The 14,189-nt window shown below is 34.6% G+C and overlaps 1 protein-coding gene across 7 annotated transcripts in view; it reads right to left on the reverse strand.

Moving 5' to 3' along the window:
- Nucleotides 1-14,189, reverse strand: part of PITPNC1 (phosphatidylinositol transfer protein cytoplasmic 1) — a 378,124-nt gene that overhangs the window by 152,010 nt on the left and 211,925 nt on the right. The window lies entirely within an intron of this gene.

Consider the following 14,189-nt stretch of genomic DNA (forward strand, 5'->3'; position numbering starts at 1 on the left):
TACTTTCCATACAGATGATCTTAAAAAGTTTTATTTGTAAAAATAACCTCTGTGAGACTTATTTTGCCCAGTGTTCCTATTCAGTCAGCTTAATTCCTTCTATTTCCCGCTTTTTCCCCGGCTCCTTCAATAAATGAGATGTTCATTTATTTTTGTGTTTGGAAGCTGACTGCATTTTGATGGAAGAGTTAAAGGAATATAACCCAGAAGTATGGGCTTTCATGAACAGAATCTCTGTTTGAGAACTTGGCTACACAAAGTGAAAAAATAAAAAGAAAACAAATCCAGTTCTATATTATTCTTGGAAGACTCTCTCAAGTGAGCAAAGATGATACTGACATGGGTCATATATCAATTTCATTTAAAAAGAATAATGAAACAGGGCAATCCTGTAGTCTAAATGTCATAGAAAGGGAGAGAAAGGACTCAAAATGTTTTCTTCAGAACTACAGAAGGAAAATCACACTAGCCTTGACTCTGACATTAACTAATAAGTAAGTGATCTTGGGAAAATCATGCAATGATGTATAAGGTAAAAGATCTCCCGTTTGCCAAACAGTGATAATACCATCATAGCTCCAGTTTGTCCTAAATGTCTTGTTTGTACATAGTTGTCTTCATGTTGCCTTCCCCATTAAGGCTGTGAGCACCTTGAAAGCAGGGAATATTTTTTTTAAATTTTCTTTATACCCCTAGCACTAAGCACAGTGACTGAAATACAGTATGTGCTGAATATATACTTTTTGAGTGATTAACATTAAAAATAAAAATGTTTTAGAAAAATAGAAAAAATTACTTTAAAAATGCAGCACTTCTCATAGATTATTCTCTAATCTCACATTTGCACAAGCAGGTTGGTTTTCAGAAGGGTAACTGTTACTACAAATTCCAGGGATAACCCTGAGGACGGATGTTCCTAACATTGTAGTTCCTAAGCCCCCACTAGGGTTCTTCCTATTAATAATCAGTAGGTTTAGCAAAGACATTTGCTAATATGAAAAACAGCAAAACTAAAAACAAAATAAAACCACAAATACCCCAAACCCCCAAAGCCTGGAGGGTACTCTTTAAATACACAAAGATTCATTGGAAGAATGAAGTGAATTTTAAATACAATGGTTGTGAAATATATATTTAGTGAACATAGGTAGAGAAGAATAACTCACAACTCTTGGTATTGAGAATCCTGCTTTTTAGAGGTCTCATGAAGTTTTTCATGGGTGTAGCTCTCTATTGGGTGGATCACTCAACAAGACAACAAAGATATATTCCTCTCTTGAGACTAGCACTTCTTTTCACCACAAGTCATCTTGCATCCTGAAGTTGACTCTTTCCTTGGCAGTCTTTCCACACCTGCCTTTCCTTAGTGTGTCTGAACTTAAACAAGACAGGGAACATCAGTCCATGATCCAAAGAAATGGCTTCTATTGGCAAGTTCATTCACCAGGAAAAGGCATTATAAAGTATGTCTTTGTCATTGGGTCAAGAGCTTTGCTGAGTCTGGAAAGGATCATCACCAGGTTGGACACGAGGATATGAATTTGTTGGCAAGCAACACTTGAAGACAAACTGCTAAGTTATAAAGAGGTTGTGACCTATTAGTGGAGGGAGTGTCCAAATGGATGAAATTACAGATGCTTAGAGTATCATAGTAATAAGAGCAATCTTTAAATTTAGAGGAAGGACGTCCTAAGAACATAACATTGTCTTCTATGCCAAAGTTCCAGTCTTTGTGACATAAAGTAAGGCTTTCTTCCCAACTTCATGGAACATGGTGCTAATATTGAGTGTCTAATAAAAAGCAACACCATAAACAGTGAAGGAAACATTCTAAAGGCACCAAGCAAGATCAATTCTCCACTATCACCAAAATTAACAGAATTAAATCTATATCTGAATATGGATCCCTACTTTCTCATCTTAAAGGATAATTATGTCTTCAACAGTTTGGCAGGATAAACAGAAAGACAATAGTGATAGATGTGTTTGCAAGCCTTCCATCCCAGCAAATGCTCAGAGTAAATCAGAGAAAATCATGGACTTTGCAGGCAGCTGCTTAGAACAGCATAAGGTTAAAAATAGGACCTTAAAGGATGAAGGCTACTGCAAGCCTATCTAAAAATAAATAAGTACTTTATGTAATCCTCAATTATAGGTCATTTAAGGGAAAGACACTCAAGTACAGAGACCAATAAACAGGGAGGCCTAAAGTTCTCATGAGTATCCCAGCTTTATAAATTAATTTCAATATAGTTTGGAATATGTAATATATATTAGAATGCATTCCCATAATCATTAACTATAATGTCATTTTGTAACCCCCTGAAGTTGATGAGTTTAAAAATTATTACAACAGAAAATCTTCAATAAATATGATTGACATAAATCCTCTGTCATACAGAGAACCTCATGAAAATTACTTATAACCAAGAAGAAAGGTTTTAGGGGCAACTTTTTAAAGATAAACGGTATTTAGTGAATTCTACCCAAATAAAATAATATACATAAAGTGCTTTGCTGACCTGCTATGTACATTTTAACTTTTAAAGAATTGTAGACAGAGGAAAGGTGGTAGAGGTGGGGGTAGAGAAAATGAGAATGATGGGGAGAATTCCTACAAGCATTTCTCAAATTAATTCTCCTTTGTAGATGCCCAGTTTCAACAGCTGGAAAGTCAAGCACAGCTCAATGACTAAAAATTAATTCAGGTCTTAAATAGATTTAAAGTTAATAATCAAAAAGTGGTTTGGGGAGGAAAACCATAAAAACACATTTAGAGTAGCATATGGTCTAAGATGTTAGTTCAAACCTAACTTCTGTCAAACTGATTTCCAGTTTTAAGAGTAGTTCTTGTCAAATAGAGAATTCTTTTAAGAATAAATCTGATAAAAATAATAATAAAATTTAACATTTACATAGCATTTTAAGTTTGTAAAGCACTTTGTAAACCTTAAGGTGCTATATGAAGTCCTTTGGGTACGGGAAAGGAGGAGGCAATGAAAATGGTGGGGATATCTTTACAAATATCATCTCATTTGTCCAGAGCTAATCTGCAAGGCAGGCACCTGGGCATGCCATTCCCATTTTACAGAAGAAGGCAAGGCTCAGAGAGGTTAAGTGCTTTGCCCATGGTCTTGAAGCTAGAAGGTATTAGAGGGTATATTCAAAATCAGATCCCTTTTGACACCAGATCTTTCTACCGCATTATAGTGCCTCTTTTTCAAAAGGACAAACTACTCAGAATCCAGGATTTCTATTTTACCAAGGAAGTAGCAACATTGAAAATCCATTCACTGCATTATCAACAGTTAGGATAAAATTTCTGAACCAAAAACAGAACTCCATGGGAGGGTATTCATTAGTTCAATTTGCCCAAAAGAGAATTCAACACTTTATTCCAACCTAGGCAGCCTGGAAACCAAATAAATCCCAAATGCTTCTTTAAGAGAAGCAATAAAAAAGAGATACAGGAAAGACTAACACTGCAGAGGCTCCCTATTACCCCTAGGGTTAACTATAAACACCTTTCTTTAGCTTTTAAAACCCTTCATTATTTGGACCCAAACTAGCTCTCATCTCATTACACTCTGTAATCCAATAAATCTTTCTCTTTTCCTGACATATGATACTCCACCTCCTCTCCTGGTGCCTTTGCATTAACCATCTCCCCTGCCAGGGATGCCCTCCCTCCTCACCTCCACTTGAGATAATATCTCTTTTCCTTTATGAGGCAACTCAAACACTTCCTTCTACATAAAGCTTATAATCTCCCCCAACCAATTCCCTTACTCTTAAACTACCTTGTAGTTCTCTACTTTGTATTTATTCTCTCTATATTTATTTTGCATATTTTATATATAAACTGGTCTCCCTCTTTTAGCATGCAAACTCCTTGTAAATAGGGATTATCTCATTCTTTGTATTTATATCCCCAATGGCATAGTGCAGTTTCTGGTACATAGTAGTTGTTTAATAAATGTTTATTGAACTGAATATCCCTAGTACTTAGCACCGTGTATGGCACAGAGTAGGTGCTTAATAAATGTTCATTGGCTTGGTCATTCTCAGTCCTTACTATAGTGCTTGGTACACAGTAGACAAAACGAATAAATACTTGACTGAAAAACAATGACTACTTGGACTACTTCAGCTGTCTTAGGAATAATGTCTACTGTTTGTTAAGCAATAATGTCCTAATGAAGTAGGTATGATTAATATAAACAATTTGTGCATTCAAAAGTCCTTTCATTTGACAAGTTTAAACAAATTCATTGTAAGTAGTCCCATTTAGGATGTACAGAGGAAACATATGATTACTAGAGCATGACTCTTGCCCATCAATTCTGAAATTTATAAGATGGCTTTAATTAACACTTGAATATCTCCTTTTACAAGGGGATATGCTGTATTTAAAGAAGGAAATAGAGAAGAAGGTGCCAACTGTCAGGCCAATCCAAAACCAATAATCAGGCAACAGCAGCTTCCATGAGGATGAACTTTTCCCAAACAAGTAACCACCCAATTTTAAATGCTCCTTGGCAATAATAAGGACCAGCGATCAAAAATGTAGATTTATGACCTTAGACAAATAATAGCACTTAATGTTAACATAAAACCTTCCTTCTTAGGACTAAATGTTCCCTTAAAAAAACTCTTATTAATATTTACATAAGATAAAAGACTATAAATTTTAAAAGACTTTCCTATTATGGACTAGTTAACATAAGTCCTTTTTGCAGGTTCCCATGGCATAACTGTTATGTTTTTTTTCAAGTGACTCAGGAAGTTATTTATGTCTAGTCATTACCATAACTACATTTAATTTTACTTGTAATAATGAGACATGAGGAGTTAAATACAAAACTTAATTTACTCCTATGCTACTTGAAGGATGAAATAAAAGGATGAAAATATTTTTACATTTTTTCCAGCCAGTAATCAATAGGATCACACTAGTTTCTTTTCATATAATTATTGTTTTTTATCATCCTCATCATCAATTTCATTAAATCATAGGCAGCTGGAAGAAGAACAAGATTTCAGATAGAGGTAAAAAGAATGGCATGACTTGGGGAAGTCTATATTAGCTGGAACTACTCTTGCATTATTATTAGGCAAATAATATATTCCTCAGAGTTATGACATGTTCTGAATTGAAATTGATGAAGCCATCTACCCTGCCTAACTAGGAGTTAAAAGTAAAGGAAACAGCATATCTAGGTATGTAATCTAGTGCTTTTAATTAAAAGCAGTATCAGATGTAGGAAAAAACTATATCTTCATACCTTTAGCTTTTAGAACTAGGGTCTACCAAAGGGTAATGGGAGAGATAGAAAATAATAAATTGTAACACTTTGGATTTTGTTGAATATTTTAACTGATGAGGATCCAAAATAAACATTTCCACCTAAAATAGGCAGAAAGACCCATCTGGTAATATTGACTATGTATACCTTTGTTGTACCTGTACCTGTACTTCCATTTAACAGGAGTGCCACATGCTTCATGTCATAAAGACACGGAGGGAGGAAGCAGGAGGGTGAGAGGGTGGAAAAGATCACAACATATCAAGAATTAAGTAATGTCAAGGATCATAGATAAAGGTCATAGATAAAGAGCAGAGAGAAATCTTGGAGGTGGTTTTCTAGTCTAACACCCTCACTTTATAAATAAACAGGCCCAGAAGTTAAATGACTTGCCCAAGGTCTCCCAGATATTGAGGGGAAGAGGGAAGATTTCAACTCAGTTCTTCTGACTCTAAGTCCAGCATATTTTCCACAGCACCACAGAGTTAAAGGACAAGGGCATTTGAAAAATATTGCACAGGTACACTAGCACAATGAACAAATTCACTTTGTACCAGTTTAAACATTTTAAAGGGCCTTCCCATGTTTACTTAACCCAGGGCATGTTCTGACATAAAGAAATATTTTCTTTGAAGATAATAAAGTCTCTGCCTAGTGCAACAAAAATTTAACATTCAGAGGGCACTGTGTTTTTTTCCCATCCTGTGAGGGCATTGGTTATTCCTGCTTTCCAGAAGTTCATAATTAAAGGTAAGGGTCCCCAATCCTTTTTTTGTAAGCCAGATTGACCAGTCATCTTTTTTTCCTCTTCTTTTATAAATTACATTTTATTTGTTCAAATAACAGAATTTATTTCTTTCCTTCCCACTCTATTACCCCAATTTTTTCAAAAAAGAGAAAAAAAATCCTTGTAACAAATACACAAAGTTAAGCAAAACAAATTCCCTCTTTGGCCATGTCCCAAAATCAGATTTGTGTCATTCTGTACCCTGAGTCTATCACCTCTCTGTCAGATGTTAGATAGCATGCTTCATCATCCGTCCTCTGGAATCATGGATGGTCACTACATGGATACACATGGTTATTTCCCCCAAATTCACTTGAGTTCCTAAGCTCAGCTGGAGAAAAAGGCACCCTAGAATGAACACACTGGTCTCAGTTGGAAATCGCTCAGCAAACATTGGAAAACAGACAAGTGACTGGGAATATAAAAGAACAGCTGAGACCAAAAATTCAAGAGAAAAAAAACCCAAGTCAAAAACTTAGCTTATAAGCAGATAAACAAATGGATCAGAAAGATAGAAGGAAAAATGGGCAAAACTTCAAAGAGAGGCCAGACTTCACTAATGTGAGGGAAAATGAACCAAAATGACCTAATGACAAAGAATCCTCTAGGCTGCCTAGAGATCATGGAAAAGCAATTAGAATCTCCAGAATGATTCAAAATGGAAATAAAACTTTGCAAAGTAGAAACTAGGAATGAAATTTGGTTGGAAATTGGAGTTCTCTAAGCAGAATTTTAAGATACAATGAAACCAAAATTAAATATGAGTAAGCTCCTCCATCCATATTATGGGTATATAAGAAGCCAGTTGGAAGGCTGCAGGAGCTCTGATTGGAGCACTTTTTGGATTCCTGTAGCCAGCATGATTTCTGATAAACAGGGGCTGAAATCAGCAAGATCCTAGCTTATCTTATTGGAGCTACAGCAGGGGACAATCACATCACTCAGTAGGTGATTATAAGTAGACTGAGGGAAATGAGGCACCACCTCTATATACCTCAGGGGTCTTTATCTAAGATGACTGAAATCAGAGTATACTTTCCAATATCCACTTGGAGTCCTGCTACCAGCGCTATATCAGGGGACAAAGCTATCTCTACCCAAAACTACTGTATGTAGAGGAAATAGGGATGGGCTACCAAGAGTTTAAAACAGAGAGGAGGCATTGAATCAGAGCATGGTTCAGATCTGGCCCTATCTCTCCCTATTTCAGGGCAGCTGAAGGCATGAAGAGGGATTAGGACCCTGTTAAGTCATCCAGAATGGGAGTCTACTAGCAGTAGTGGCATCCAGACTGCAGTGGGGATAAAACCTGGGTCTAGCCACCAATACACAGGTTGAAGGAAAAGGGAGAACCTGACCCTTGCACCAAATCCCAGCAGAGGAACTGAAGCTGACATGAAACATAAGAGAATACAAAATTCCTAATGTAATGAAGAAATATTGTCAGTTAAGAGAAGCCCAAGAGGTAAACCCAGAAGAATCAAACTGTCAAATATTTATCAAGCTCTTACTATTTATAAGGCATTGTGCTAGGCACAAAGCATTAAAAAAAAGGCAAAAAACAGGTCCTGGGAGACACAAAATATATGTCATTGCACCAAAGATAAATACAGGGAATTTATACAAACACATGGATAAATATAGAGTAGATGGAAGAGAGTCTTAGAGGGGAAGGGACTATTACAGAGGGGGGGAATGTCCTCAAGTGTGGCCGTTCAACTGAATTCAAACTTCCCTTATGTGAAGGAGATACATATAAGATTGCATAAAGGTAAAAAGAACAAGACTTAACAATTGATTTGAATATATGGATATGCAAGAAATTTAAAAGAGAGTAAAATATGTAATAATTACAAGCCCACCCTCAGGGAAAGAAAAAAATAAAAATAATGGTTTGACTAGAAGGAGTCCAAGAGCTGATGGAAGAAAGGAAGCAGAAGATTTTTTAAAATGAAATTGCAGCTTCTGAGGAACACATTAGGAGATAAAAATATTGGATCATGAGGTGAAAAACCTTATCCAAAGAGTGGGATCTCTACAAAAATACACTAAAGATGCAACAAATAATGATTCTATTAGAAAACAAGAAATGCTCAAAGCGGGGAGGGAGTGTCAAAAATTGAAAAATCAGAAGAAAATATAAGGTACCTATTAAAAACAAGATAACTGGAAAAAAGTTTGAGGAAAAAGAATTTCAGAATTATCGGACTAACTAAAAAAGATTACAAACAGAAAACCTGCATGACTTATTTGAAGAAGTAATATAAGAGAACTGTCTACAACTATTAAACCAAGAAAGAAAATTTAAAGTTGAATCCACAGGTCGCCACTGTAAAGAAAAATTAAATTGAAAATGCCAAGAAATGTCAGAGCCAGTGTCTGGAATGTCCAGGTTTAAAACAACAATAATAACAACTCCAAGTCAAAAATAAAGAGCATAGATCAATTATTTCTAATGAATATTGATGCAAAAATGTTGAATAAAATATTAGCCAAAAGACCATTACAAAATATCAAAAAGATTATAGACAATGACCAGACTATACTAAAAATATAGGTCTTGTTCAACATTAGGAAAACTATAAATATAACTGATCACATTATTTTTAAAAATAATAAAAATCATAGAATTACTATTAAGATATGTAATAAAATATTTTTTAAAAATGTAAACTTTAAAAATATTGTACAAATTAGGAATAAATTTACTTCTTAGCATAATAAAGAGTTCCTATCTAAAAATCAAGTGCCAACATCTTATGTCATGGAAAAATACTACTGGCCTTTCTAAGAAGATCAGGGACAAAATAAGTAGGATCATTATTATTTAATATGGTTCTAGAAATGCTGACTATTATAATAAGACAAAATAAAGCCATTGGACGAATACACATAGCCAAAGAAAAAAAGTTATTGCTATTTGCAGAACTCTAGAGATTCATTTACAAACTAACTAAAACAATAATCTTGCTAAACCAACAGAATATAAGATAAAATCACAAAAACAATCAGCCTTTTAGCATATTACTAATAAAATCCAAAAAAACATTACAGAAAAATAAATTAAACTGAAAATAATTACAGGTCCTATAAAATCCTTGGGAATCTATCTACTAAAACACTCTGAGGACTTCTAGGAATACAGTCTTCATAGAAATAAAGGAAGACCAAAGAATAAAAGAGAAAGTATTGCCCATGTTTGCGTCGGGTTAAAATAATAAAATGAAAATACTATTTATATTAAATAATCCAAGCACACTAACTACATAATTCACTATGGAGAATTATGAGAGAAACAGGCCTGTAGTGAAGAAGACCTGGATTCAAATCCTACCTCAGGTATTATTAGCTGAGTGACCCAGGGGAAGTCATTTAACCCTTGTTTGACTCAATTTCCTCATCTGTAAAACGGGGATGATAATAGCACCTACTTCCAATCACAGTACTTGGCACAGAGTAAACACTATATAAACGTTAGCTATTTATTATTTGACAAAAACTTTTGGAAGAACTGGAAAGAAGACCGGCAGAAATTATATGCAGGCTGGCAACTCACACATAAACCACAATAAGCTACTAATAGATTTATCAAAAATAAATTACAGGACAATAAGAGAAGAATAAGAAATTGAAGGAATTAAAATAGGCAAAGAAGAAACTAAGTTATCACTCTTTGCAGATGGTATGATGATACACATAGAGAATCCCAGAGAATCAAGTAAAAAACTACTTGAAATAATAAATAACTTTGGCAAAGTTGCAGGTTACAAAATAAACCCACAGAAATCATCTGCATTTATATTACTAACAAAGCCCACCAGCAAGAGATAGAAAGAGAAATCCCATTTAAAGCTAAGGTAGACACCATAAAATATTTGGGAGTCTACCTGCCAAAACAAATCCAGGGACTATATGAACACAATTACAAAACACTTTTTGCACAAATAAAGTCAGATCTAAGGAAGTAGAAAAACATCAGCTGGTCATGGGTAGGCCGAGCCAATATAATAAAAATGACAACTCTACCTAAATTAATTTATTTATTCAATGCCATACCAATCAAACTATCAGATAATTATTTTCCAGAACTAGAAAAAATAATATCAAAATTCATCTGGAAAAACAAAAAGTCCAGAATATCAAGGGAACTAATAAAAAGAAATGCTAGGGAAGCTGGCCCAGCCCAATCAGATCTCAAATTGTAATATAAAATAGCAATTATCAAAACCACTTGGTACTGGCTAAGAAACAGAGGGGTAGACCAGTGGAATAGGTTAAGTATTCAAGATACAGTAGTCAACGAATATAGCAATCTCCTGTTTGATAAACTCAAGGACCCCAGCTTCTGGGATAAGAACTCACTGTTTGACAAAAATTGCTGGGAAAATTGGATAACAGTGTGGCAGAAACTAGGCATAGACCAATGCCTAACACAGTATACAAGAATAAAGTCCAAATGGGTACATGATCTAGGTATAAAGTTTGATACTATAAACAAATTAGTGGAGCAAGAAATAGTATATTTATCAGATTTATGGAGAAGGGAAGAATTTTTGAATAAACAAGAGATAGAAAACATTATGAAGTGCAAATGGATAATTTTGACTACCTAAATTGAAAAGTTTTTGCACAACCAAACCCAATGCAACCAAGATTAGGAGGGAAGTAGAAAACTGGGAAAGAATTTTTGCAACTAGTGTATGTGATAAAGGCCTCATTTCTAAAATATATAGAGAACTGAGTCAAATGTACAAGAATACAAGTCATTCCCCAATTGACAAATGGTCAAAGGATATGAACAGGCAGTTTTCAGAGGAAAGTAAAGATATCTATAGTCATATGAAAAAATGCTCTAAATCACTATTGATTAGAGAGATGCAAATCAAAACAACTCTAATATGCTAAATCAGATTGACTAACATGAGAAAACATGAAGATGATAAATGTTGGAGAAGATGTGGGAGAGTTGGAACACTAATTCATTGTTGGTGGAGCTGTGAGCTGATCCAACCATTCATTCGGGAGAGCAATTTGGAACTATGCCCAAAGGGCTACAAAAATGTGCATACCCTTTGACCCAGCAACATCGTTTCTAGGACTGTATCCCCAAGAGACTATAAAAATGGGAAAGGGTCCCACATGTACAAAAATATTTATAGCAGCTCTCTTTGTGGTGGCCAAAAACTGGAAATCAAGGGGATGCCCATCAGTTGAGGAAGGGCTGAATAAATTGTGGTACATGAATGTAACGCAATACTATTGTGCTTTAAGAAATGATGAACAGGAAGACTTCAGAGAGGCCTAGAAAGACTTATATGAACTGATGCTGAATAAAAAGAGCAGAACCAGGAGAACTTTGTACACAGCAACAACCACAGTGTGCGAGGAATTTTTCTGGTAGACTTAGTACTTCATTGCAATTCAAGGACTTAAAAATTCCCAGTGAACATCTGAGGCAAAATGCCTTCCACATTCTGAGAAAGAACTATGGCACTGGATCGCACAATGGAGCAGACCATTTTCTTTTGTATTATGTTTTGTTTTATGGTATCTCCCATTCATTTTAACTCTTCTATGCAACATGACTAAGGTGAGAGTGTATTTAGTAGGAACATATGTGTAGAACCTATATAAAACTGTATGCTGTCTCAGAGAGGGAGTAGGGAAGGAGGGAAAAAAATCTAAAATACATGGAAGTGATTGGAGAACACTGAAAACAAATAAAATAATTTAATTAAAAAAATAAATTACTGGAGATGTGAAGTAACTATTTACAACTCTGGATAAGAGAGGAATTCTTAACTAAATAAAGGGCAGTTGATTACAGAAAATAAAATGCACAATTTTGATTACACAAAATTGAAAAGTTTTTGCAAAACAAAATCTAAGCAGTTATAATTAAAACGGAAAGGTACGTAAGTGGAAAATTTTACTGGAAATTTCCTTGATAAAGAACTTTTAAAAATTTTTATGAACTGGAAAATCATCAATAAACATAAACATTTCGGTCTACAAAGGCCAGATATTGAAAAATGTATATGAATCTGCAAATCTTACAACTTATTCCTTTAAATATGGATTAAGTTTTACCCGATGGTATCAAAATTGCTTTGCTTGTCTATGTTCTCGCTATCAATGCTGACCCATCTGTTTTGTGTATTTTTAAATGTTTTATTTGTGCACTTTGTTCTATCACTATTGCTACCCAAACCTTGCAGTGACTTGTTTATCTTCTTGTTTTTCAAAAAAGCTATGTTATATTTATCTTTTTTCCTTTCAATTCTGTTTATCTCTTCTTTGGTTTTCCAAATTTCTATTCTGGTATTCAGTTTGAATTTAAAAAAAAATTGTTCTACCTAATAGCTGTTTAGTTTCAAATCCAATTCACTTATCTGTTCTTTCATTTGTTCATGAAAATGTTTAGAGGAATAAAATTTCCCCTAAAGATTGCTCTCAAAATTTTGGTAAATATATGCAGTTGTCAATTTCATTGATGAAATTATTGTTTCTATAATGTGTTCTTCAAGCTACCAATTATTAGGATTAAATATATTTTCAATTAAGTACAGCCTGACTAGGAAATACCAATCCTTAGTAATGCTAATGGGAAACTAAGCGTTGCAGTGAATAGAGTGTTAGGCCTGGAGCCTGGAAGACTCATCTTCCTGAGTTCAAATCTAGCCTCAGGCTCTTACTGGCTGTTTGATCCCTAGGCAAGTCACTTAACCCTGTCTGCCTCAGTTTCCTCATCTATAAAATGAGCTAGAGAAGGAAATGGCAAACCACTCCAGTATCTTTGCCAAGAAAACCACCAATGGGGTCACAAAGAGTTGAATGCAACTAAAAATGACTAAACTGTGTTCAGGCTCCCATGAAGGAACTTAAGAGGAAAATGGAGATTTAGGATTATTTCCCATACCTGATCAACCCAAACTTGCTCTCTCAATGTTCTTGCCCTTTTCTAAGTGAAGTAACTACTGCCTGTATTTGTGTTCTCCAGCTCCACATGCTTCTTACAGATTCCTCTTTTCCAGTTCCAAGCACCTTTTATTTGATCCTCCAGGAACTGGGTTCCTCTTTGAGTCTGTCTCCTCAACTCAATGAAATGACTTCTAAAGGTCACCCAGAGAAATGAATTACTACTGTTTTACTACTCCTGACTACTACTGAGATGTTTCCTTTCCGATTTACTCAAGAGCCTCGTTCACACCTCATAAAGGAATCACCTCTGGTGTGGCCACATTTTTACACTTACTTTAACAGCTAATTATTTGGTCTTTTTTCTGTGAGGAGGTATATAGCAACCTTTTCAACTAGAGACATCATCAAATTTTTCTGAAACAGTAAGATTCTCCAAAAGGTAGGACTCATTCATTAGATTATGAGCTGTGTACACACAGTATAAGTACCACCAATCTGGAGAAAACATATTTTACATTAACATTTTTTAAAATTCTAAACTTATACACCAAATAAAACCAGAATTTCCATATACAATATTATTTTATTAGAAACATTACCAACAGTGATTAAAAAACTATCAAGGATGTCAAAAACAGAAAGGTTCCATATATACAACAAAATTTACTGGAAATAGCAAAAAAGTAGAAACTTCTATTGAGGAATGGCTAGATGAACTGTTATATATAAATGTAATGTGATGATTATCATGCAACAAGAAATGACAAAACGTAGAGTTGCACAGAAATCTGGGAAAACTTGTATGAATTGATAAAGAGCAAGAAAAGTAGAATCATGAGAAAAATACATGCAACTAATACAATCATTTAAATGCAACCAGCAATAAAAGACATCCATCTACTAGGCACAGAGTAGGTGCTGGATAAATGTTCGTTGATTGACTGATTGAATTGATATTATATAAAATCACCCATCTTGGTTCCAGTAGAGTAAAGAACACTTTTATTTACGATAGAGTTGGAGTGGACTATAGGTGTCAAATGTTGCATGTGTAGTCAGATATGATATTGGACAATATTTTCCTTAATTATTTTGGTTTTTATATAAAAGGGAGGGTTCAAGGGAAGTGATAGTGGAGTAAAAACATCCATAAACATTTTATTAAAGGAAAGCTG

Source organism: Notamacropus eugenii, chromosome 2 (genome assembly GCF_028372415.1).
Source record: "Notamacropus eugenii isolate mMacEug1 chromosome 2, mMacEug1.pri_v2, whole genome shotgun sequence".
Lineage (NCBI taxonomy): Eukaryota > Metazoa > Chordata > Mammalia > Diprotodontia > Macropodidae > Notamacropus > Notamacropus eugenii.